At 41.9% G+C, this 26,734-nt stretch overlaps 1 protein-coding gene across 2 annotated transcripts in view; it reads right to left on the bottom strand.

Annotated features, from left to right (window-relative positions):
- ARL15 (ADP ribosylation factor like GTPase 15) overlaps positions 1-26,734 on the bottom strand; it is a 501,286-nt gene that overhangs the window by 132,207 nt on the left and 342,345 nt on the right. The gene's annotated exons all lie outside the window — the stretch shown is intronic.

The following is a 26,734-nucleotide window of genomic DNA, read 5'->3' as shown; positions in this document are numbered from 1 at the left end:
GGTGGAGGAAAAGGGCCCTTCTACCAAGACACTGCACTACCTGTTCCCCAGCAAAAGAAGGGAAAAGCCACTCTCAGGGGCGCTCCTCCTTTGGAAAACGTTCTCCTGCTCAGTGGCTTGCCCGTGGGGGTGGAGGTGGCAGAGGTAGCGGTAGACGTGGTGGTCGGGTGGTTCTGATGGTGGAGGACGTGGAGGGAGAGCTGGGGGAGGACATGGGGGCAGTGAGGAGGAGGTGCTGGTGGCAGTGATCTATCGGAAGGGCGGTGAGAACTGCCTGAATAGATTCTCATCCCAAAGGAAGGCATGTTTGGGGAGGTTCGTCAAGGTGTGAGTGAAAGCCACAGAGGTGGCCTCCGGCAGAGCTAAAACCGAGGCAAGGAGAGGTCAAGGGCACTCTGGAATGTAGAAAGATGTGCAGGGCGTGTTCACACAGCTGGGACAGAACAGTCAAGTAGATGGATTTCAAATGTGTGCCTCAAAGCCACATCTTCATAGCACGCGAGAGACAACAGTGACTGAGTTGCCGCTCACTTGGGCAACTCAGGTAGTAGGTGACAGTGGCAAGGATGCAGGAGCTCATTTGAAAGCGATGCTTTCTCCGGGGGATGCTGGGAGGACCAGCTAGTAGCGATAGCAGTAGATAGCTACATGGAGAATGTTCAGACGCTGAGCTACATATGAACACACACTCACATGAATCTACATATATATGCATATAAATGTCTATATGCATTCATCTTACATGGATTCTTTTAATGCTTCTAGCTCAATGGGTAAGTCTAAAGCTTCTTGTTTTAAATGTGAAAATAAAAGGGCTTCGGAGAGGTTAAATCAACAGTATGCCCGCTAATCAATGGGTCTCAGTTCCATCCCACCCCCAAGTCCATGCTGCACCTCAGGGCAAATGCAGGGCCAGCACTCAGATAGACCACCACCGCAGCCCCCGTGGGAGGCATTGAGGGCTCCTCTACAGTAAAATCAATGACTGTAACCAAGTTTCCATTTGCAGGATAGCGCACCCCCTTAAGAAAAATGCCTAAGAAGACTGCCCATATTTCTGACTAACCGCTAGCTGTTACAATACGATATGGATGACAGGTCCTGAGGCAAAAGTTTAGCAGCTGACCCAACCTCTCTAGAAAATTGTACTGCAATTACTAGGCTTCTCCCAAATCCACTACTTCTAAGTCTTTCGTGCCTTATCCTCTCTCCTTCTTCCTTAACTAGCTGCCCCTCATTACTAACTGCCCCCACCAATAAAATAAAATGTAGACTTATCAAAATATCTCTCTTGACGTGTACATATGTATTCACGTTTCTCTATATAAACCTCTTCTTGCGAAAGTCTTATGTTCACCTAAGGGAATTCGAAGGAAGCACACCCACAATGAGAGTGGGCGCAGAGGGGTGTGGCCTGAGCAGTCACACCAGGTCAGGTCATAAGTTGGTCTCGGGCTCTGAGAGGCTCTGTGCTTAGTTCAAAGCCGGGCAGTGGCTGTCTCCAAATGTGTACTACTTTTATCACGGTACTTGAGTTTCGTAAGGGAAGTCGGATCAGACAGTGAGCACCTGCATGAATGGAGGAGCATCATGGAAGAAAGGAAGCAGCGTCATTTTGAATGTTACCTTTGTCCTACTTTTTTTGAATCAAGAGCTTTGCACCTTCATTTTGTACTGGGTCCCACCAATTACGTAGCTGCCCTTGCCCATAATCCTCTTTCTCCCAAATCCCTGTCCCCCATGGTTCATCTCCTGGAATTGTGTACTTGGATAGACTGTGCAGATGACGGAGGGGAGAACCACTATCCTTTGCATCTCTGTAGCCCAAGCTCCCATAGCTGGGCGCCTAATGCAGTAGAGCATTGATACACACTGGTAAAGTCAATACAACAGCCCAATAGGATCATTCTTTATTTTTCCATGATGATAGGACCACATCTTTTCCAAATTATACAATCTGATTCCCAGAACTCTATAAAGTACCAGCCTCTTCTTTCTATGGAAGGCTATAAAAATAATGACCTTATTTGCTTGTAAAAAAAAAAATCCTTCATATTAATAAAACAGCGATAAGTAGCAGGGTATTGAGTTTGTTTTTTAAGGGCTTTATTTCCTTTTAACTTTTAGAAAAATCTGAGCATCAAAGCATTTTCTGAAAGTTTAGTGTTCCAGCATTTAAGGTTCCAAAGCATGGCAACTGACTTCTCCTAAGGGTTGAATGCTGCTTCATGCAATGCTTAATTTGAGTCAACAAATGGCTGAGCGAACATCCCCAAGTGCTTATCTCTCAGAAGAAGCAAATTTAACTACCAGCCTCTGGTGGCCCAGGGGCAAAATAACTGAGGTCAAGTTTCCCTCTCAGATTCCCAGCGTCGTTACACCTTGTGCTATTGCTCGAGTCTCATGCTGGCCCGTTTAAGGCGCTTTATAAGGATACAATTTATATTCTCTGATTCAAGTTCATCACAGAGGGCTCCACCCGAGTTGACTTGCCACAGGGAGCAAACAAGTCTTCACACGCTCTGTAGTTTCCAGGTTTGGGAGTCCCTGGATGATAAAAACAAGTCACTTAAATGGAAAATATGGATTAAATTGGTTAAGTATCTCTCCAGATTCCAGTTCAGCAGTTTTCATTTTCCCATTTTGGCAAGCACAGAGATAACGAACTCAGAAATGTGTCCTTGGCTCTGAGAGGAAGGTAAAGCAAAAGCCAATAAAGCAAAAGCCAATTTAATACTGATGTCCGCTGTCCAGAGATGAAGGAGAGCCATCAGATGTCCCTTACATTCTACTGAGAGGGCCACCAAACCAAAAGGCAACAGCGGAGGGGCTAAGAAGGGGCTTGAGAGTCGTCGCGGGGGAATTCAGCATTCAGAACAGTGGAGGGCCGACAAACTGAACTTGGGTTTGGGAAGGTGTCAGTCGAGTAATACAAATCTCCATGACAACCTTCTCATTAGCTTAAAATAAGAAGTTGTTGATATTTAACATTAGCCGTAACAATCTAAGGAGGACCGAATGCACACCGTGTTGAGATATTTTAGGCAGAGTAATCAAGACATGGGGAGCATACTTTATTCACACTGTGACTAAACCGAGCGCACTGCCAAAAAATAGGATTTGGAACAAATTTTGGAATAAGAACTACTCATCTGTTTTGCAAAAAGAAATCAGAAGCACATCAGCGTAATCAGTGATTTTAAACCTGCCTATTACGGCAGGACCCTGATCGCTAACAGATGCATATATTTGCACATTTCTTCAGCAGAGTTGATAAGCTCTGCATCGCAGGTCTCTACTTGTTGCCTTCCAGTGTATGTTTCTGAAATGCTTTTTGAATATATATATATATTTTTAACGAGGCTCATTTCTAACGATGGGGGTATTGTTTTCAAATTCTATTTAGTTAGACACCGCTTAAAAAAATAATATTCAAAGAGAAGCCTTAAATCAGGCCTCGGTAGTCAATCCCTTTCTGAGCTCGGTGGAAATTGGATACAACAGGTTGGCACTGAGCAGACCGGGAGGTCCTGGGAGGTCCAGTGGTTCGTTATACTCGACTACTCACTGAAAGGCTGGAGGTTCTGGTCGACCCACAAATGCCTTTAGGAAAAAGATGTGGTGATGGATTTCTGAAAAACCAGCCCCCGAAAACCTTATGGAGCACAGTTCTAGCGCAAATGGATGTCCACTCAATGGCAACTGCTTTGGGGAACCGAAAATGTCCTGCTCGTGGCACGACACTCTGCAGACTGAATCTGTAAACATGCTGGATTGGCATTTGAAGCTTTCTAGAAGATAGCAAAGATTACAAAACATACTGCAAATTGGGCACAGGGGCTTTTGGGGGCAACCCAGAATGCAGTTTTGTGAAGACACTCATTTTTAAAATGAATAAATGTAGACCACCACGTTGGGGCACAGCGGTCAGGCAATGTGGTTATTCCCATTTGAGGCCTTCTCTGAAGGGACCAGGAGACTAGACTAACTGCTTTCAGCTGTGGATGAAGCAGTAGCTCAGTCCCTTAAGTTTTAGAAAGAACTACACAAGAGTTGGGACTCTCACAGACTTAAATCTAGCCCAAATGTAAGAACAATTTGATCTTATGATCTGGCCCGGCTCCATGCTCACCCTCATGAAGAGATCAATAAAGACACGGATGCTAGAGTAAAGTGTGATGAAGAAATCAGATGGGGCCTGGCTATCAGAAAGAATAGCATGTGTGGTCCTAAAGCAAGTGTCCTCAAACTATGGCCCGCGGGCCACATGTGGCCCTGTGAGGACATTTATCCAGCCCGCTGGGTGTTTTTGCCCCATTTGTTTTTTTACTTCAAAATAAGGTATGTGCAGTGTGCATAGGAATTTGTTCATAGTTTATTTTTTAAACTATAGTCCGGTCCTCCAAACAGGTCTGAGGGACAGTGCACTGGCCCCATTTAAAAAGTTTGAGGACCCCTGTCCTAAAGGCTTATCTTAAAACAAGCAACCACCTAAGTCAGTGGTTCTCAACCTGTGGATCACAACTCCTTTGAGGAGGGGGCGGGGGTGTCAAACGACCTTTTCACAGGAGTCACCTGATTCACAACAGTAGAAAAATGACAGTTATGAAGTAGCAACGAAAATCATTTTATGGTTGGGGGTCACCATCGCACGAGCAACTGTATTACAGGGTGGCAGCATTAGGAAGGTTGAGAACCACTGGCCTAAGTGATAAGTAAGTCCACAAGGAAGAAGCACACCAGTCTGTGAACCAAGGATTGTATATAACAAACTCCAAATCCAAAGGAGGGACTTATATCAGAGCTTAAATTGTGAACACCCAGTTTGGAGTAGGCTGTGGAGGACAGCGGAAATGGCAGATCCACTTGCAGGGTCCCCACATGGATTAAGCGTCCATTGAAGAGAGTCTGTGGATGTGAATAGCTAGCGTGGCGATCAGACCGAGCATTGGAGTTAGGTGAAAATATAACACCTAATCATTTGATCTTCCTTTGGACCCATTTTAAAGTTTCTCAGTTTATATATATATTTTTTATTGAGTTTTCCCCATGTTTTGTGTAGTCATTGTTGTTGGCTTTTTGTTTGCCTGTTTGTGTTTTGTATGACTTGCTGTAAATGAAAGCCAGGGCAGGTAGACCTATGGAGACGTACCTGGATTGATAATTGCATAGGGCGTGTCAGAAGAGGTTAGGGGGAAAGGGGATAACAACAATAAACACAAGAATAAAATTTCTGAAATTGACTGAGGTAATAATTTCACAAATCTTAATATGATTTTATGACCAAGTTGTATGATTTGTGAAGTATATTCCAATAAAACTATTTAAGGGGAAGAAAAAGAGTTGGTAATCCTAGAGATACATATCACACCTCTGGCCCCCACCCCCATCCCCTGCCACCAAATCCTCAAGCCAGGTTCACTTAACAGTCGGAGAATTCTCACCATGGTGGATTTTTATATATGGAGGTTATGAAAAGACTCACGGCAGACAAGGCCTGGCATCTGTGCCCACAATGACTACAGCCTGGGGCACCCTGTGGGGGCAGCTCTGCTCTGTCCCACAGGGCCACTGGGAGTCGGAATAGAGTCTACAGCACTGGGGTTTGGTTCGGTTTTATGAAAAAGAACACACATGCACAGATCCAAGATTGGGGCTGAAGGTCTTGCATGAGAAATTTGAAAATTCTCTTTCAAGATCAACCTGTTTTTCCTCCAAACAATGTCTGAGCTATGGAAACAGGCTTGAGCTGCCAAGGAATTCACCTGTGATGTTTGTATTCTCCTGAAGAGAGTGAAACGTCAGTCAGGGAATATATACTGCCTTTGCCTGGAATTCAACTTTAGAACCTCGGAAAACATCTTTCTTGTGTCCCACGCCCTTGAAAAGAGAGAGACTTGAGGTGGATGTTTGTTCAAAGTAAGCGAACCCTCCCAACCAGCAAAAACAGTGATAGAATCAAACACAAATGTGTGTCAATAACTATAAATATGAGAAATACGAAAGACTCCCGGACTTAAAAGTTAAAAGGGGACTGTCAAAAAGACTACATATAGGATAGCACAGTGTGAACAAAAATCTCACTCTTTTATCTTTTTGGCTAGCCTTTATTTAGTCCCACCTCAAACTCTTGTTCCAACCTCACTTTGGGCTTTCTGGGGAAGCCTCCCTATAGCAGCCAGCTGACCCATCAACCCTGCCATCGCTTCCGGTCTTTCTCACTGCCAATGACTCGAGTCTGACTCCTAGCAACCCCTGCGGAGAGAGTAGAACTGTCTCTGTGGGTCTCTGAGACTGGACATCTGTATGGGAGTAGAAAGCTTCCTCTTTCTCCCATGGATCAGCTAGTGGTTTCAAACTGCTGACCTTGGGTGACCTACGCCCCCAGAGCTCCTTCATCTCTTCAGTAGCTAGGTAAAATACAGAATAAATGTTTTCTTTCTAGGAGGTACAACTGCCATGTTACGATGTAGTTGAGGAATCCAGTGGTTTAAATCATGTGCCCATGAGGATGGCCACACAGGTACAAATGTGCTTGATGCAATGGATGTATGGACTGTTATAAGAGTCCCCAATAAAATGATTTTTAAAAAAGCCAAAAAATCATTTGCCCAGTGTCTTGGGTGCCAAGCTGCAGAGACCACTGGTTCCTCTCTGTAACAGAAGTATTCGCTCTTAGTGATCGATGAAGTGTTTAGTAGTACGTTAAGGAAGCCTGGTGACACAACAGTTAGATGCCATCAGTTAGGCTGGTAATTACAACTCACCCAGTTACTCTGTGGGAGAGAGATCTGGAGATTAGATTCCCTAAAGATTACAGCCAAAGAGAACCGTATGGGACAGCTCTCCTCTGCTAACGGGGGTGGTGACGAGCCTACTCAACTAGAAGGCATCCAGCCACAACAGGTGGAAGAACATTCATGTAATATTGGTGAGTGGTTAAAATTCTGTATGTAGGTATGTGAAAGGTGTGCAAGATGTGTGTGTGTGTGTGTGTGTGTGTGTATACGATAGGTTATGACGGGTCTATTTCAATGCATGTATATGACAGAAAAAAATCCAAATTTTATTGAAGTTCTACACTGTGTCTGTCAGTGTGGGATGTTTTCTGCTTATGCAATCTTCATAATCGTTGAGTGTTCTCTGACTCGTTTCTATTCTTAGTGCTTTTGAAGGACAAGGAAACTGAGGCTCACTGGGGTAAGCCAACTAGGAAATGTCACACGGGCAACAGATGGCCGAAGGTCAGCACCCCACCCCCTTCATGTACCCTAACATCCAACAATACTACTTGCTGTTTGGTTTTCCCGTGTATGTTCCAAAGAGCCAGCGAGCTAAATCGCTCACAAGATTGAATATAACCCTCAATTATTCTCTGCCTAATCATTCGCAGGGTAGAGCATGTAACACAGTCTTCTCATCTGTTATCTAGCCATTTTGAAGAACTGGTCTTGCCTTGTTTTCACGCACGTCTCCCAAGTAATGACCAGCCCCTTTGTGTCTAGAGGCTATTGACCCTGCTGTCAGTGGTCTTGGGACTCGAGCTTTATCTTTCAGAAGAGGCCACATTCTGGGGTAAAACAGAGGTAACATTTCACAGGTAAAGGCCAAGATTCTGTAGCAAAGAATCTTTAAATAATCATGCAGGGAAAAGTGCTTACATAGACACTTAGAAAATACTGGGATAAGGTGGTGTTATCGGTCTTTACGTTGATTCCAACTCGGGGCGGCCCCTTGTGTAGGTGCAGTGTACTGCTGCCCCATGGGACATTGAAGACGTGGCTGCTTGCGGCAGATCATCAAGCCCTGTTTCTTAGGTGCCTCTAAATAGGTTCATACCTAAATAGTTCTTTTGGCTGCTAGTCTAGCACTTAACAATCTGTACGACCCAAGAGCTCCAGGAATAACAGGAGCAAGGATTTCAAATGGTGGACCACAATTCACAAGAAGAAATACTTTTGATATTGAGCCTCAGGACTCAGGTATGTGATTACAAATGCCTATGGTTATCCAGGAAGCATTTTATCAAGGAAGCTTATTCTCAGTATGTCATCTTTGGTATTGTCTATTCAATTTAGTTTCTTTCTCTTCTCTTTGTAAACATAATAGCCTTGAACGCCTTTACAAATGAATGCCTTTATACAGCGTGACTTGCTAATTAATTACACTGTAACCAACAGCTACGAATCCAAGGATCTAGGAGACACTGTTTCAGTTTTATTTAATATTTAATGCAGAAGAGAATCACAAAAGAAATGTTGCAGGCACATGAGTAACAGCGATTGGCTCCTTCTCATTGATCTGGTCTGCACTTACTACAAATGGACCGTTGTTGTTGTCTATGGGGGAGGGGGGTCAGGCACACAGGTGCCCTTGTCCCCTCCTGCTGAGTACTGTGCCCGTTTGAAAGTTAATACCCTGAAAATGCAAAATTCCTCTTCTGAAAATTGATGACCTCATTGGGGTTATTTTTGTTTGATTGATTTCATTTTGTTCTGAACGAAAATTTTTTTTTAAAACATTGGGACAAAAATAAAACATTGGTTGGTTTTCAGGAAGAGAAGTTAAACTTTGGGTTGGTGGTATCCATGTAACAGTGTTTTCCTTTTTAAAAGATTGATCAACTACAGACTCTTCTTTAATCTTTTCACAGTTTTGTTCTAAAGAGTTCTCAAAATGTATCCCCAATAGGTTTTAGTAGAACTTAGGTCGTTTCTGGATTACCACGGAATGCAAGTAACTGGCCTTCTTGACTTGCATTTATTCATCTTACCTAAATGATCCTACAACAGATTTTCTTTGTATTTCAGTTTAGATTTTCATCCCTTCATAAAATGATGTTTAAGCTTGATTTCAACTGAACAATTTTTACCTTTGAATTTTGGGAGGAAAAAAAAGCAAAGTAAATTTTTGATATATTTTCACCAGCTTGTTGGTCATTTAAAAATACAGATAATACTTTCATAACGTTTTTGTTTTGTTTTATATGTTTCACATGTTTAGGTTGTCTTTAAAAAAACAACAGTGGGGACATGAGGGCGGGGGGAGTTTGCATAGGACTGTCTTTGGAACGGTACAAAAAGGAAACCAGAAAATGTTGTTAGTGTGGAAGCAAAATATTGCTCTTTTGCAGCGGTTCTCAACCTGTGGGTCACGACCCCTTTGGAGGGGGGTCAAACAACCCTTTCATAGGGGTTGTCAGATTCATAACAGTAGCAAAATTACAGTTACGAAGTAGCAATGAAAATAATTTTATGGTTGGGGGGTGTCACCACAACATGAAGAACTATGAAAGGGTCGCGACCTTGGGAAGGTTGAGAACCACCGGTCTATTGGTACACCAGCCACTGCTGACCTATGGGAGGACATCAAGAACACCATACATGAAGAACACAAAAAGGTCATTAAAAAAGACAAGAGAAAAAGATCAAAGTGGATGTTAAAAGATACTTTCAAACTTGCTTTTGATCATGGAGTAGCTAAGGTAAATGAGAGAAATGAAAAAAGGAAATTCTGAACAGAAAACTTCAAAGGGAAGCTCCCGAAGACAATGTAAAATATTATCGTGAAATGTGCAAAGACCCAGGCTTAGGAAACCAAAGGAAGAACAAGCTCAGCATATCTTAAACTGAAAGAACTCAAGAAAAAATTCAAGACTGGAAGTGCAATACTGAGAGAGTCTATGGACAAAATATTGAACCATGCAGGAAGCAACGAAAGAAAAGGAAAATAATACAGAGCCGCTGTACCAAAAAGAGCTAGTTGACAAACAACCACTTTAAGTGGTAGCAATAATACTGAAGGAAGAAGTAAGTGTAAGCTGCCCTGAAAGCATTAGCCAAAAACCAAGCTCCAGACAACGACTGAGTACCAATGGACATGTTTCCACAAGTTGAAGAAACACTGGAAGCACTTACTTGTCTAAGCTAGGAAATTTGGAAGACAGCTACTTGGCCAATTGATTGGAAGGGATGCATATTTGTAACCATTCCAAAGAAAGGTGACTAACAAAATGTGCAAATTAAAGAACAACACCATTAATATCACTTGCAAGTTAAATTTTGCTGAAGATCATTCAACAATGGTTGCCTTGGCAGGGAGCTGCCAGAGGTTCAGGCCAGATTCAGAAGCGGATGTGGAACAAGGGACATTATTGACTGCTGATGTCAGATGGATCTTGGCTGAAAGAAGACTATCAGAAAGATAGTCTTGTGTTTTATTAACTATGCAAAGCCATTTAACTGTGTGAATCATAGCACACTATAGATAGCCTTGTGAAGAATGGGAATCCAGACTACTAAATAATGCTCATGAGGAGCCTGTGCATGGATCAAGAGGCAGTTGTGGAAACAGACAAGAGAACACTGCATGGTTTAAAATCTGGAAAGGTACGCCTCAGGCTTGGATCCTCTCACCATACTTCTTCAGTCTGCATGTTGAGCAAATAAACAGAGAAGGTGGATTTTCTGAAAAAGAATAGGGGATCAGGACTGGACAAAACCTTAATAACAAGCTGTGATATGCAGACGATGCAACCTTACTTGCTGAAAGTGAGGAGCAATAGGAGTATTTGCTGATGAAGATCAAGGACTGTCACCTTAGTATGGGTTATAAATCAATGTCAAGAAAAGCAAAATCCTCACAACTGGACCAACAGGTAAAACATCATGATAAATGGAGAAAAGATCGACAATGTCAAGGATTTCATCTTGCTTGGATCCATAATCGATGCCCATGGAGGCAGCAGTCAGGAGACCAAATGGTCTCTTGCAATGATCAACATCACATTGGGAAAATTTGCTGTACAAGATCTCTTCATAGTGTTGAAAGTAAGGATGTTACTTTGAGGATTAAGGTGCACCTGACCCAAGCCACAGTATTTTCCATGGCCTCATACGCACATGAAAGTGGGACACTGAATAAGGAAGACCGAAGAAGACGGATGCATTTCAATCACGGTGCTAGTGAAAAATACTGACAGTACAATGAACTGCCAAAAGAGCAAACAAATCTATCTTGGAAGAAGTACAGCCAGAATGTTCCTTAGAAGCAAGGATGAAAAGACTTTGTCTTATGTACTTTGTAATGTTATCAGTAAACCCTGGTCCCTGGAACAGACATCAGGCTTGCTAAAGTAGAGGGGAAACAAGAAGGCGGTGGCCCTGGATGAGGTGGATTGTCACAGTGTCTGCAACAATGGGCTCAAACATGGCCACTGTGAGGATGGTACAGGGCCAAGCCCGATTTCTCTCTGTTGTACGTAGGGTCGCTATGAAGCAGATTAAATTGATGGCATCTAATAACAACGCTGCCATTTTCCTCATAGACATTCATTCTGAGAAACACATGGGAGTTACAAGAAATAAGAGCCAGAAGCCACAAAGACTTAAGGATTTATTTCAAATGTAAAGTAGCTCACAATGGTGGGGGTGGGGGGTGGAGAGTCCTACCTGCTCTCCACATTTGAAAGTAGACGGATGGACGACAAGAAGCACTGTCACTGCTTCTCTGGAGAGCAGATGGTTAAACTCTGCAGGACGGCAGACCTTTGATACCGCGAAAGCATGGGGCCAACTTGCGCTTCAGTCTGCTGTCAAAAGCTGCTATATTTGATGGTCTTGCAGCCGATGTAGTTAATGCAGTATAGGGTAGAGGGACCAAAATAATGTCCGTAACTCAGAAACCGAGCTCCCCCTTAATGGTAAGAAGTGCTTTTAAATGCCAAAACATCTCTGGGCACAGATAGAAAATTCTGAAAGCACCTGATATGAGCGTGAGGAACGGTGAGCGAGGCCCGAAACAGTCCGTTGGGAAAGCTATGGCAGGAGAAAAAGCGATGTCTCCTTTTGTTCCCATGGTGGTAAAACGTGCGTGTGGATTGTATTTGAAAACCTGCCCTGTTGGGTGCTGTAGTGCATTGCCACGATCAGGGGGATTGTTTAGAGGGGAGCGTAGTCTTTGTACTCAAAGCCCTGGAGTATGTCATCCAAAACTTTAAAATGACAAAACAAGACCCTGCATAACAAAAGTTCTCTCTGCCTTTTGACCTCTTTGCGTCTAGTGTCACAGGGAGCAAGACATGTCTGCGGGGGGTTGGGGACTGTGACTCTGCTGGCCAACCAGTCTTCTCTTTACACTGTCCTGTTTACTCATTTCTCAGGCCCAAGCCCGAGCTGTCCCTTTGGCTTCCACTGCAGCCAGCGCTGTTTCTCCCCAGGCCCCAAGCCACTGGGGTGCATCCTGACTGAGCCTGTGTCACGTGCCGGAGAGAACGCTGAACCGCTTTCTCAGTCCCTGTGCTTCGTCTTTGTTTTCCACACTTCTTCCCAAATGTGTGTAAACGGTTCCAGCGAATTTCTCCCGTGATATTTTGCTCTTCTGACCTCCCTTAGATTAAAACGCCAAAGTTTATGTTAATAAAGCAAAATGCTGTCATTAATGAGAAGTCATTTTGCATCTCTCCACTCATCTTTTGACACTGTCATTCCATTGAAATCAATGGCCAATTTGGAGAGGCAATTTACTTTAATGCATTTAATGAGAAGCAATTTATTTGAATGAACAAAGCATTGGAAATGTACAAGTTATCTAACCGCGGTTGAGGGATGGGAATAAACTGGTTACTAAACCGAGAGTACTGGAGCAATGACCAAGCAGCTTACAATGATCCACCTGGCTTGATCGACTTGATCTCCCCTCTGATACACTTGGGGCTGGATCTGGCTTTCCATTTTTTCTGTGTTTTTCTTCATATTGGGATTTATCGCTAATGTTATTTGTCATCGTGGGTAGCCTTCCTGCATCTTTGTTAAGTATTTTTCTGTTTTTTGCATAGGAAACCCCGGATTGATGAACCTACAGAGACAACAATTAGAAACAGGGTCCAGACCTCCGTAAAATGTAATAGATTACTCAAACTCTCACTGCCTTTGAGTCGATTTGACTCATAGTGACCTTTTAAGATGGAGTTCAACTGCACCTGTGGGTTTCAGTGACTAACTCTTTAAGGGGTAAAAAGCCTTGTCTTTCTCCAGGGAGAGACTGGTGGTTTTGAACTGCTGACCCTGTAGTTATCAACCCAACCCCTAATTTGTTTTGCCACCAGGGCTCCTTTGGATAGCTAAGTTCTCAGAATTTGTTCTGTTAAATTGGCTGATCACAGAATGGCATTCAACAAATCGAAATCTTTTAACAAAGGATGCAACACTGGGAGTACTCATTTGTCTCCGCCAAGAAATTTGGACCATAGTAACCTAGCAAAGTAACGGGAAGAGGTCCTTATTTGTGTTCCACCTTAGGAAAGGTAAAGCAACAGAATGTGGATATTACCCAACAATATCATTAATTGTCACATGAAATTAAATTTTGCTGAAGATAATTAAAAATTGGTTTCAGCACCACATCAAGAGAATGTAGGATGAGGGTTACCATGTCAGATGCAATGTTTATCTGTTGTTTTGTTTTTAATTAAAAGACCATTTTATTAGGGTCTCTTATAGCTCTTATCACAGTCTATACATACATTTTTGTGTCAAGCACATTTGTACATATGTTGCCATCATCATTTTAAAAACATTTTCTTTCTACTTGAGCCCTTGGTATTAGCTCAATTTCCCCCCTCCCAAACCCCTCCCTCATGAACCCTTAACAATTTATAAATTATTATTTTTTCATGTCTTACACTGACCGCTGCCTCCCTTCACCCACTTTTCGGTTGTCCAATCCCTTGGGAGGGGGTTAGATGCCGATCATTGTGATCAGTAAAATTGTTGTTTTCAACCTGTGATGGAATTCGGCATGCACAGAGTTGGCGTTTCCTCTAAGAACAATAATCACTTTACTATTACAACTTGCGATGTTTATATTAAGACAAAGCTGGTGAAAAATGGGTCAAAATTTGAGGCTCATTATCGGCTGGGTTTGGCAACAGAGTCAATCCTCAGCAATCTGTGGAAATGGCAACCAGGAAGAGCAGGGAACATTTCCAAAACTCATTTTAGCAATGTTCCAACAGCTCTGGTCACCAGAGCGCCTCGGAAAGGGGAGCCGTTAAGGTTCTTCCTCCTTTCTCAGCCCAACCTCCAGGGGAGGGGCGGGAAGGTCAAGGGGAGGAAGGGATGACTGGAGATTCTCTTTTGGCAGAGGGAAAATAAAGGCTAGAGATGGGGGGAAAGGAAGACAAATTGAAGGCTGCAGAGAGAGGGGGGGGATGACCGCTCTGAAGTGATTTGCATGCTTTCAGAAGCCCTCCAGAGAAGCACCCAAACACTTCTTCACCTCACTTCCTCCCAGAAACACAGACTGACCAGGACCGAAAATCAGCCCGGAGAGGGGACTGCATAATTGCTAAGCAATTCACGAGTAATAATAATAACAACCACCTTACATTTGACAATTGCTGAATGTCAAAGGGATTATAGGTTCTAAAATAAAACAAGACTGACGTTTCAACAGTGAGCTACCAATCTGAGATTTCTAAGATAGTATCTTTAAAATCTGTCAAGATAGACAATTTTTAGACAATTCCCAATCGATCCTGATCCCGTCACTGCTGAAACATTTTTATTTTAGTTTAGTTTTTAACATTCTTCCACTGGAATTACCAAAGAGATCAGATTATGAGACATATTAGAAAATCAGTTTCAATTCTTGACAGCTGTTGCCTCATCTCTGACCCAAAGGATCTAATGTGATAATTCAATGAAATCCTCAGACCTGGTTCTGAATAATTACATGCTAGTGTTCGTAATAATAATAGCCTGCCACGAAGGCCCAGAGGGGCTCTTCTGGTATAGTGGGTTACATGTTGGGTTATTAACTATAAGGTCAGCAGTTAAAATCCACTAGCTACTCCTCTGGAGAAAGATCATGCTTTCTGCTCCCTTAAAGATTTACAGCCTCAGAAAGCTACACGGGCAATTCTATTCTGTCTTACAAGGTTGTTAGTGAGTCAGAATCGACTCAGCGGCAGTGAGTTTGGTAAGGCCTAAGATTTTTCCAGTAGTGAAAACAACCAATGAAGAAAGACACAGGGCTTTGAAGAAATTAGCATCTTATATATGGTTATCCTAAGCACAAGTTTATAAAATCAGTAAATTAATGAAAATGAGCTGTGACAAAGTCTGTAGCTAATATTAATTAAATCCTAGAGAAGTGATAAAAGGGCCCAAATCACAAGACAGATGTCTATGCAGAAGGCTGAAATAAGGTTGTGAGGGGGGGTTAACCATGTCACCAGCTTCAAAAACTTATGGTCTCGAAAGAAGTTGTCAGACTAGGTATTAAATTAGCAGAAATACAGATTAGTAATTTAACATTCTAGAATGCTGTGCAGTGTTGATTTTTAGATATAAAAATGTACAATTTAAAGGTTTCATAAAACTTTACCAAAATTGTCACAAGAGAGTTGGATTATAGAGAACTGTCTCTTTCTGATGACCTATTTCTATAATGTGTGCATATTTGCCATTTTTGTTAGTAGAAAATAGATTTTTTTGAAAGTAAAGAATGGGGGGAAAGTGTATTTGGAAGCCATGTTTGTTCCAGGTAGAACAAACATGACCCTCGTGATACTGAGCAGCAATCTCATTAGCTCATTCATTTCTCAGAAACGATTTTCACTTAGACAAGGCAAGACACCGATGCTACAGGACTTGCCCAGTTAGAACATCAGAGAAGGAAAACACCAGGGCAGTCTTTCTACCAATGGCAGTAAATTGCCTTTGAGATGGTCTTAAAAGAGCAGCCAAAGGCAGACCAGATGTAAGTTCAAAGTAGCATTACTAGCATTTAAAGTCTCAGTACTATTAGCAAAACACCGTTATTTTATCTAAATATAGTAACATGTTTTACAAAAACTGCGTGTGAAAATGGGCCTGAAATGACACAAATGCAGTCCAAAAATTTTTTATACCCTTGGGAGACAGCAGCTGAGATTGTAGGTCTGGAAGATCCATGTGACTTTACGGTCCACCTGTTCAGGATTTTGCGGTCCTACAGAAATCAAGCTTCCCTAAGGTATGTGTACTCTCATCATGGCACTTTGCTGTCTTGAGGGTTCCATACTTCTACACATCTGGCGGAAGCCTCTCCTGCTTCGCTGTCAGCTCACAAACACTTGTTCGGAGACTCAAGCTAACATCTCTTTCACTAAGTTCTCCGAAATCTCTATTCGTTCTGTAAATTGCTTATGAAACTCACTCATTCTGTCTTCGCTTTCCAAATTACAAATCATAAACCGAGGCTGAAAGGCTTCAGCTGATCCTTAGATCATTGTGTTGACTATCATGCGGTCACTTCTGACTGGTAGCGACCCTGTAAGGCAGGGACCAACTGTCATCTTAGTGACAGTGGGGCTGTCATCTTAGTGGGGAGCCCTGGTAGCACGCTGATTAAAGTGATGGACTGTTGGCCAAAGGACGGAGCGCTGGCACATACCAGCAAATCTACGGGAAATCGTGTCAGTCAGCTTCTATGAAGACGTGCAGCCTTGAAAACCGTATGAAGCAGTCCCCCTCCGTCCCACAGCATGGCCATGAGTCGAATGTGACTTCGTGGCAGTGGTTTGGGTTTTCTGTTGCTGGTTTTAGTTTTAACCTTGCTAAGGGCAGACGGTCAGATCTTTCTCCCACAGAATAGCTGGTGCGTTAGACACGCCAACCTTTTGGCTAGGAGCTGAGGGCTCCTTCTCAATACCTCTTCAATATCCGTGTATGAATGATTAGCTTGATTAGGGACATTATGATCACAGAATATTAGAGCAGGCAGCTTTCGAGCACCGTGACAGTAATCACTTTACTGTCGACATGTTAATGAGTTCAGTTGATCACAAGGCATTTATTTTTCCCTCCAATTCTGACAAAAATCTTTAGTTAACTAATTTAGAGAATTTCATGTATTAGAAAACACCTTGGTATGTATGTGCACATATGGGGAGAGATTATCTCATGTTCTTTGAGTTTCATCCATGATTTGTCTTTCTCTGTCAAATAATGGTCACCGAATCCCCAGGCTGCTGAGACAGAAGAGTAAGTGTTCAGCAGAGATGGGCAAGGGAAATGGGTGGCCTGGGCTGACCTTTTGGGGGTACAGTTGCTTGAGACTTCATACTCAGAAAAGCCCTGGGCTTGGTTCAATGTTGTGCTGTCACTGTCCTTCAATTCATATTTCCTGAACAAGGCGCCCACATTTTCATGGTGCACTGAGAACATTAAGGTTTATGTGCCAACCTAGCCAATAAACACATGTGGGGTTAATTGAAGGGTGGAGAGATAAATGGCTCAGTGAACTTCACCTTTCTAGTTCTCGGGTCTCTTGTTTTCTGATGGTCGAACCAGGGTGCAGCTGCCTTAGCCAGTTCCCTGCTTCAGCTGGCAAGGCTCACTTCCTGCAAGACATCTCCAAGGAGAAACCACATGGACCTACCCGAGTGCAGCCTTGGGTGCTGGAGCAGCCTTGTGGAGAACCCTGCCAGCGCTGAGATGCTGACATGTTCACTGATTTGGCTTTCCTTCTGCAGTCGGCACCATAGTGTGTGTTTTGTGAGATGGAGGAGGACTTTGTAGATTGGTGTTGAATATAGGGGTTAATGTTGGACTTTTGGGCTTGGGCAGCACTGGGTTGGGATGCTTTCTTAATGTACACTTACCCTTTATATCCAACTCTCTCATATATATGAGTTTCTGTGGATTTGTTTCCCGAGTTTACCCAGACTAACACATGCACCAAAAACCCAAACAAAACCAAACCCAGAATTTACTGGCCTGGAGTCCATCCAGACTCACCATGTCAGATAACTCTATCCAGGGTGTTTCATAGCTGGCTGCAAATCTTTCCTGGAGCAGGCCACCTCCTCTGTCCTCACCTGTGGGATTGCTGCTGGGTTTGACCCGCTGACTTCGTAGTGAGCAGCCCACTGGCGGGGTGGCCGGTTTTGCATAGGAGCGCTCCCAAGAAAGTCAGCAGTTGGAGCCCAGCACAGGAGAACGCTGGAGCGTCTGCTCTTGTCCAGAGGGAGTCGCCGAGACCCTGGGATGCAGTCCTCCTCTGCCCTCTCGGGCCACGAGGAGCTGGGTGAGTCGTGCTGCCCAGGACCCAGAGAATCAGGCGCCTGCTCCCTTGCCTTTAACACCTGCCACCCCTACCCCCACCCCACCTCCCAGGCACAATTCCTTAATTGTGACAATGACAAAATTGTGAAGAATGACAAAAGCAATAATTGTGAAGAATGACAAAAGCAATAAAGCCTGGGCCGATGGCCCTCCTTGGGACTCTCTCTTACTACTGCTTGCTGAGAGGCTTACCACAAACTACTACAGCACTCCCCCCCCCAACTGCAATCTTGTTTTTCCATCTCATATTTTTTTTCAAATTCTATGTTAACATCATCATGCTATGCTTTCCAGATAAAACCATCTTCTCTTGCCTTTTCTGACTGGTCAAGCACCTTCTTCTATGAATATTCGTTGCAAAATATACTCCACAGTGTTTTGCAATGCTGTTCCCTATCACCCACCCACCCCCTCTGAAATAACCCATTCTGTCAAATGAATTTGATTTCATGATTGCAAGCACCAACCCCCACATGACTGTTGGCCCAGGGGAGAGCCAAGAGAACAGCAAAGCGAGTCAACTTGCCAGCACTTTGATCCTGATAAGTTCTCTCCGTGTGCCTCAAAGTTTTGGCATTTGATTTGCGCTATCTCCGTCTCCCCCGCCTGGGGTTACTGCTAGCTCTCTCTCCGTTGGAACCGAAACAGCATAACAACAATCGGGATCGTAATGTGTATGGAATTTTCACCAACACATCTGAGCTTAAAATCACATCCTCAAGCACAAAGGAGAGGTCGACTGCACATACTCTTCTCAGAAGGCTGTGCATGCGTGTGCTCACTCCGGCTGCGCCTGTGTACTCCTGACCAGCTGACCAATCTTTTAAAAATTAAGTTCAAATGAAATGAGGTGAAATGGAGTTGAGACTGGAGCATGCTTCCGTGTTGTGTTTTCAGCTTGGTATGTGGCTGCCAGGCACTCCATCGAAACCAGAGGCATGGGCACCAAGGTAGCCTCACCTCCGCACCAAACGCAGCCCCTCTGCACGGCCAGGGACACTGGTGCTGGGATATGCGTGCTCCTCGGATTATTGCAGCCTCTCTGCCAGCTGCACTGTCATCAGCCCACGGCGACATTCCCACCCCACCACCCAAAAGGAGCGAGTTCTGTCAGAGTTTACGGGGAATCAGTGTCTTTGTGAAAGAAATCCTCCCAAAGAAATCCTGGAAAAATGAGCCAGAAGCAGTAACTGGGGTCTTTTGAAAACTAGTTTTTTAAAAGGCCTCCTTTTCCTACCCGTTCCATCTGTTCTCTAACCCGTCCATTAACCCCCAGCCTCTTGTTCTTGCTCCCTTCCCCAGAGCTTAAACAACAGACAAAAGACACTCGCACTTCCTCACAAGTCAAGAGAACTGGACCGGACTTGGGTATGGCGAAGGCAAAACCTGGGGAGGGGACTTATTAACACCCCCCATGATAGCTAGACAGATTGATACCCTAAATGACCAGGAGTCTCCAAGCAATTTTAAAATTAGGAAAAGAGGCAAATATTTTAAAAACAGACTCAATTTACAAGTGCTGAAATATTCACATATTAACTAGGCTAGTTGTCTAGTGAAGAAACACATTTTTGATGTTCATATTTAAAAATTTTTTTTTGATTCAAATCCTGCTGTATCATTATGTTTACCTGTTGGCACGAATACCAAAATACTAAGTTTAAAAAAGACATTATTAAAATGGCTTAACTGTGGGCTTCTTTGTGTGTGTGGTTCTTGCTAGTGAGTTTCACTTTGGAGATTTATCAGACCATTTCATAATCTGTCCCCTTTTGTCTTTCTCGGGAGTACATCATTAAGTCTTGAATTTGGCATTTCCTGTAGCCTGCAGTAGGATATGTGCTATTTTAAATCCAAGGATTGCAGACCTAGATGGTGGGTAAAAATCTGTGAACCATAAGTAAATTCTTATGAGGAACATACAAAAAAGATTGTTCTTTAGTCAGACTTAAGCCATTACTTTTTTCAAAAGAAGAAAAGGCACAAGTTAAGAAAAAGGCACCCTCAAAGACCTTCTGCCCAAATGTGCATCTCCATGAAGTTTCCTGCTGAGTGCAGATGAATGCACTTGATCTGGGAAAAGGATCCAAATAGGATTTCAAACATCCAAAAATTTTAACTCAAACATTTAGGTATTTCGCCATGCTGCTATTCATTCATTCACTGATTTTTTTTGTCTTAGTTTAAAGAGATGCTAAACAAAAGGAGGGGAGCTCTACATGTATTTACATTCCAACACTAAGCCCTCCCCCTCCCCCAAGTCTCTCATCCCTTCACAGCTAAACAAACCGTAAAGTCTGGCCCTAAGTTGTTGAAGAGAAGCCACAAACCTAAGTAAGAAAGCGTCTCCCTTTTCTTAAACAACAACAACAAAACTGAACAAAATGCCCACAGCGATACATCCATTATAGTTCCATAAAGTTCTAGTTGGTATGACTGGCACAGTCCTGCCAGAGTGCAGGCAGGCTGAATCAGGAAAGGGACCCGGTTCGGTATAAACGGGGCACCCATTGCATTCTTTTTCTTTCACAGGCTTTGGTTCTTTCATGATAAACTTTAATGGGAAAAACAAAACACCTGGTGCATATCAACTTAATTTATAAAACAGGTGAATCTCTCAGTGTAAAGTGAGAAACCCTTTCTGACACTCACCTAACAGCATGACGATTATTTCTAAGTTTTAAGCAATAAAGCCCTTATCAATAGTTGATACATAAAGTTACACTCTCACAATACACACAATTGTAATCTCACTGTAGATTACTTATTTAGAAACTCATTCCTACAGGTCAAGCGTAAGTAAACGAAACATCGTGTCCCTCGTGCTTAGAGACAGAGCTTGCGTGATTTCTTGGGAGTTTGCCTCACTTTTCAGGAGGCTACGAGTCACTATTTTTTGAAGCGTTATCTGAGCAAAGGACCTGAGAATCCTCATCCTAAGAAAACTGCTTGTAATTCTGCCTACAACTGTAGCTGTACCTAGAAATCTACCATTTCTTGGAAGGGTTTCCTGATAGGCTTTAAGTAATATCATGTTGGACAACTGTTGCGTATTCTGGGACTGTAACATCACTGCATTGCCTACAGCTCCAAATGTGTTCACAAATTCTCCAATTGCGATCATCTAGCTAGGCATAATTCTATAAAGATAATAAACGATATCCTAAATCTGAAAAACAGATGTACATATTATATGCATGCCAACACAAGCATACACACTTAATTCTGTCAAAAATCAAGAACAAAAAGCAGTATTTCTCATTGTGTTGGGGCAAATTGAAGAGTCAAGTAAGAATGTAAGCAGTATTTAAGCACCTTTGTAAAAAAAAACAAAACAACAACAAAAACCGCAGACTTATAATTTCACTGTTTTTCACAAAATACCTAGAAAAGCATTAAACCCGCTCATCTACCACACACTTTGCAATTATGCTCTTCTCACATCTGAGAAGCAAATTAGCAGTTTTCAAAAGTGATGCTACAACACAGTCAAAAATGTAAGCTTTGAGGGTTGTTAAAAACTAGTCTGACAAAAACTAAATATATACTGATAAGCAGATCAAGAAGAAATTCAACCCCCAAAATCCCAAAGCAAGGAAGTATCAATTACTTATAAATGAAAGACTTATCTATCTAGAATACTACAATGAGCCCCAAGAAACCAACGGAGAACCCCCTTTTCATGGTGTCATGGAAACTACCTGAAGAAGCTGAGTTTCCACCCTCTTGCCTGGATCAAGGAATCACTTATGTTCTCCCCCCTCTACAGCGGTCAGAGGAAAGCCTAGAGGAGCCAGGGCTTTTACCGCTACCCAGTAACAGCCACAGGAGAAGCAGTACAGGGGCACCCCTGGTATCAGCAGGTCTAGTGTGGAGTCTAAACTCCCATTCCCACAGTACAGAGCCTGCTGTGTTGATGAACACCTAGGCGGGAATCTGGTTACCTAATCCCATTGCACAGTAACATGGCAGAGCAGTACCAGAGGCGGCTGGCTAAAACAGAAGAGTTCTGTAAGAACCAGAATCTCAAAATACAATGCACAAAATGTCAATTCAGTTGAAAATCATTTATCTTACTAAGAATCAAGAGAATCTCAATTTGAACAAGTAAAGACAATTCATGAGACACCAAGAGAAAGAAGACAGATTTAGAATGATCTGGCAAGGATTTTAAAGCAGTCCTTATAAAAATGCCTTAATGAACCATTATAAACGCACATGAACCAAATTAAAAACATAGGGAAAAGGTTTCAGCAAGTATCAGGGTCAGATGGAAATTCTAGAACTGAAAAAAATAACGGAAATAAAAACCTCAGGGCTCTTATTGTTCTTAATGTTGTTTTTTGTGTTTCTTAGGTGCCCTGGAATCCCTTGCACCTCATAGTTAACTATGTACAACTGAACGAAACCTTACCCTGTTCTGTGCCAACCTCACAGGTGCTAATTTGGAACCATTTTTGAAGCAACCCGGTCAATTCCTCTCTTATTTTATTCCAATAACTGCCCCTTGGTCCATGTTCTACATGAGAACCAATGAAGTATTCTCGAATTCCCATTCTTTGTAATGTTATTCATAGTTTGTTATGATCCACAGTCAAATGCCTTTGTTCAGTTAATAAAACAAGCACAACCTTTCTGGTATTTGCTGCCCTTAGCCCACGGCCTCTTCTGAATCTGGCTTCCATATCTGGCAGCTCCTTGTTGACATCTTGCTGTTTCTGAACTATTGTCAGCAAAGATTTACTTGACTGTGCTATTTATTAATGATACTGTTTGATAATTTCCACATTTTGTTGTGTCATCATTCTTTGGAATAGGCAAAAATGTGGATGTCTTCCAGTGCTTCATCAGCTGTGGAAACACTTTAATTGGTGTTCTGTACATTCTTGGAATTTTATTTCGATTTTTCACTGATGTGTACTGAGTAGTCCAGCCTTCTTCCTTAATTAACACCACTGGTTCTTGATCATAGGCTGCCTCTTGAAATGGTTGATGGTTGACCAATTATGTTGAGTACGGTGCCTGTGTATTCCTTCCATCTCCTTTTGCTGCTTCCTACACAGTCAACATTTGCCCATGGAATCCTTCAATATTGCATCTTGTGGCTTGAATTTTTCCTAAAATCTTTCAGACTGAGTTATGCTGAGCATGTATTTCATTTTGGGCTTTCTAACTCCAGATGTCTGCACATTTCATTATATATTTTACTTTGTCTTGAGTTCACGTTTGACATTGACTTAGTGGCTGGATTCCATTGTAGAATAAGGAAGAGCAAAGAGAGGTGACTTGAAGACAGAGAGCAGAAGCTAATTAGTCGGAGCAGCCAAAGGAAACGCGGACAGAAAGAGAGGGAGAAAAGGAGGTACAGTTTGAGCATGTCACTCAAAAAGTAAAATGCCGATACCAGTAAATTAAGACAGGTTATGGATATCTAACGTAATACTTACAGCAACCAGTAAACGACGAAATCAAGAGCTATATCGTAAAAGAGAAATCAAAGTGGACTCCTAAGCAGGTTTAAATAATATAGGAAAGCTAGAAAAATTAAACCCAAACAGAGGGATCAAACCAAAAATTCAGACAGAGCCCTCAGATATTGCATTATATAAAAAGGCTCAAATTTTAATGGCAAAATCGAAAAATGGAGAAAGCTTCATGCTTGTGAGAGGTTGAGGTGGGGGCACTGATTGTAACCACAAGAGATGATTTGTGATGATGGAACAGCTCTGTGGTTTGATTGTTATAGTCGTCACAAAAATTATACATGTGATACAATAATATAGAACTGCATACATTATTGTACTGATGTCAATTCCCTGGTTTTGATACACTCTTCCAGATATATAAAACAACCATTGGAGAAAATGGATGAAGAACATACGGGGACTCTATATACCCGTTTTGCCATTTGCTGTTAATTTGTATTATTTCTAAATTAAAAGTTCTTTTAAATGGCAAATGTGTAGTCTTAAGCTATATGAATGTCAGGATACCATTGTAGATACATGAACATAAATTAATATGTGGTTAACATGCACTGAAATGGTGCCTTTATCGAGAACAGTTTAATTTTTTAAATTTGGTGTTTAGGAAATGTAATGATGTTTTTCGAACTTTTAATGTGAACTAGATGAAAGTTTATAGAGTAGATCAGCTTTATATGTACAACTCATAAAATGTTAAGTATTTCAGATGAAAATGATACAGCTTTGTCATTTTAGGCTCAGTTTGGCATTAACTGAATTCATTTAACCTTTATGTCTCTGGGAATATAATAATGTGCTTACGGGTGATTCATAACCAAACCTTAAGAGATATTTTGTAAAGTATTCAAGAACTTATTTATGCTTAGCAAAACATGTAACCCCGTTTTCCCACATCTACACAGTGTACTCTGTATGCAACCAGAATAGTTAACAAGAACAATCCTATGACTTGGTATCTCGATGAACAACAGAGAACACACACTGATGGACATCCATCTATAGCTAACATTTAAGAGCGGGAAGTATAACGTATTCATTCCAGAGATTTTTAAAAGGTCATTTAGAAGAGGAAGCTATTTTATATGCATTTGACAACTAAGTTGACAAGTGAACAAACATTTCACCAAGGAATCCTAAAAGGATAAAAAATGATAAAGGTAGTTGCCAATCATGAATACACACACTTTCTATTTCTCAACCGAAAACCAATAAAGATAAAGGGGAAAAAGGAGCCAAGTCCCAGGCTGATTCAATATCTACAGGAAAACATGGCAGCACTTTCCATCTGCTGAATGGAAAGGGTCCTTGCACAGAAACAATTCTTTCTTTGTAAGGCAAATACAGAGTGAGACTAGCAACTGAGAACTTCAATTTACTCTCACCCGAGTCTTCTTATGTCTGCTAACTGAATACACACATATGATATGATTATGGGGAGACAAACTACAGTCATGTATTGAAAGCACATCCCATGCCAAGAACAGCAAACCTAATATCATGGCCCATGAAAGAGATTCTGTAACAAAACAAGATAATTTAATTCAATTTCTTAAAATTAATTGGAACCTTGAATATAAGATGTTAAATTGATATAGAACCTGAGGCAAATTTCTAATATGTCACGATCACATTTTCACGAACAAGGATTTAAAAATTGGAAAGTTCCGTGTGCCAAGGACACATGGTTCTTGTGGAATAAAATCACTGCTGAGTAACCATCATTCTTCCTCATTTTAGTGGGAAAGATCCTCTACTACAGGCAGAATTGCCCCCCCCCCATATAAAATCTGATCACATCAGTGAGAAATACTATTCTCAACAAGGACTTGGAATATTTTAAGCAACTGAGATTTTATTTTACTTCTAAGAGTAATTAATTTCTGGGAATAATTTACTTGCCATAAAAACCAGGATAGTGTGAATCGTCTTGGCACCTTTCCTTTAAAATATTTATAGAACATTTCAAACTGTTCTTAGTATTGCTTACCATCCTCCTTGGCAGAAATATTAAAAACACCATCTTCCTATGATAGCTCAGTTGCCCAACCAAGAACCAGAGGGCTTATTTCCAGAGAGAAATCCACAAAAATCCGAACAAGCAGATACTTATTACCAGGGTTACAAGTCATGTATCTGAGAAGCAAATTATTTCACAAGGTAAATCATTTCCATATATATGTATATATATAAATTCATCAAGTTAATGTTGAACTTTTAGGTTTCACTAACATGCCAACTTTGCTTGGCATACAGTAAATGCCCAATAAATATTTGTTATTGAGTGAGTGAATGAGTGAGTGAATGAGAATGTTATATTCAGTATGTTCGGCAAACCACAGTTTATCTTATAAACCGCCTGTTACATAGTAAAATTATAGTTTTTACTTTATAATTTGGAGTCTTCTTATTGGAGAAGGGGGATCTAAGTACATTTTCTCATGGTCCTAAGGATAAACATCCTGATTTATTTAAGTGGGGCTGTAGGCCTACCATCACCACAAATGTTGCCTTAGCCATCACACGTTATTTATTCATTTTGCATATAAACACTTTTCTTATGTAATCTCTTTACAGGAAGCTTTGATGGTATCGTGTGCTACTTGTAGGCCTGCTAACCGCAAAGTCTGCAGTTCAAAACCATGAGCCTCTCCATGGGAGAAAGATGAGGCTTTCTAATGGTGTAAAGAGTTATGGCCTCAGTAACCCACAGAGGCATTTCCACTCTGTCGTATTGACTCAAGGGCAATTAGTAGAAACAATTAGTTTTTAAAGCAAAGCTAATCCTAACAACAACAACAACAAACAAACAAGGAAAGGCGCCAAGAAATCAGGCCCTGTGAAGGGAAAGACCTTGGCTGTTTGGCGGCTGTGAAACACACGAGAACTGATACCACAAAGATGCTGCCGTTTGCAGACGACAACTTGCTTGTTCAAAGTGAGCAGGACTTGAAGGACTTGCAATTCAATGTAAAGAATCCCCAAACGTAACAAAGAGGAAGTGCTGAAATCCTGGTGGGGACTGAGCATGATAGTGGGACAGGAGGAGAATCAACGGAAATAGAGGAAAGAGCTGGGAGGCAAAGGGTATTTATAGAGCTCTAGATAAAGACATGTACATATACAAATATATTATATGAG

This window comes from Echinops telfairi, unplaced genomic scaffold (genome assembly GCF_000313985.2).
Source record: "Echinops telfairi isolate 266 unplaced genomic scaffold, ASM31398v2 ScPeMD7_7469;HRSCAF=8507_1, whole genome shotgun sequence".
Lineage (NCBI taxonomy): Eukaryota > Metazoa > Chordata > Mammalia > Afrosoricida > Tenrecidae > Echinops > Echinops telfairi.
This window is presented reverse-complemented; position numbering and strand designations above follow the sequence as displayed.